This window comes from Triticum dicoccoides, chromosome 2B (assembly GCF_002162155.2).
Source record: "Triticum dicoccoides isolate Atlit2015 ecotype Zavitan chromosome 2B, WEW_v2.0, whole genome shotgun sequence".
NCBI classification, from domain to species: domain Eukaryota; kingdom Viridiplantae; phylum Streptophyta; class Magnoliopsida; order Poales; family Poaceae; genus Triticum; species Triticum dicoccoides.
The window spans coordinates 393,373,655-393,374,599 of record NC_041383.1 but is presented as its reverse complement, the minus strand read 5'-3'; positions in this window follow the sequence as shown (position 1 = coordinate 393,374,599).

Genomic DNA, 945 nt, shown 5'->3' with positions numbered 1-945 from the left:
ACGAGCTTGGCCGCTGCCGGTCCGCCCGAAGACAGAACAGTTTTTCACCCCGGCCAACACTCACCGCCACCAAACGCCACACTCCGGCTACCACGCTGCCCACACGCCATGGCCACCAGGCAGCACCAAAGCCACGGTCTCTGCCCAAGAGCATTGTGCTACCGCCTCCAGGGCCACCGCCCCGGCATCCAAGACCTTGACACCACCTCACTCGAGACCCGCCGCGACCCCGATCAGAGGGACGGGCGGAAAGGTCCCACCTTTCGCACCCCTGGCAACCCCCAGCGTCGAGACCCAATAGGCCAGCCAACACAGGCATCCATCAACCCGTCCTGCAACCCCGAGCGCGAGACGAGTTCGGTCCTGCAGCACCGAGAGGGGGACGAGGTCAGTCCTGCTGCATCGTGCGCGAGACGAGCTCGGTCCTGCTGCACTATGCGCGAGACGAGCTCGGTCCTGTTGCATCGGGGGCGAGACGCGCGATGGACCGCAGCTGAGAGAGGGTCAGCCCTTCGATGAAAGAAGCGGCCGGGCGCCGAGGAGATGGGGTGAAGGCCGAGACGGACCGAATGCAGACGAGCCGACGTCGGAGAAGCCGGCCGCCGCCGCAGGCAGATCCGCCGAGCCACCGGGAAGCCACGACACCGGAGGCGCCATCAAGCGCCGGGCCTCCCCACGCCGCCGCCCCCGGCCGGAGCAACGGCCACACCAGACCGCTGCCCTACCCGCGTCGCCCGGCGAGCTACAAGCGCCGGAGCCGCCGGGCACGCACCACCGAAGCCAAGCGCCACCGGCCAACCCCCACTGCCAGATCCGGCCGGATCCAGCAGGAGGCCGTCCGCGCGCCACCTCCCGAGAAGGGAGCGCCGCAGCCACCTACCGCGCGCGGATCCAGGACGCCGGCGCACCGCCAGCAGCCAGCCACCCCGCCGCCCTGCGAGCCCG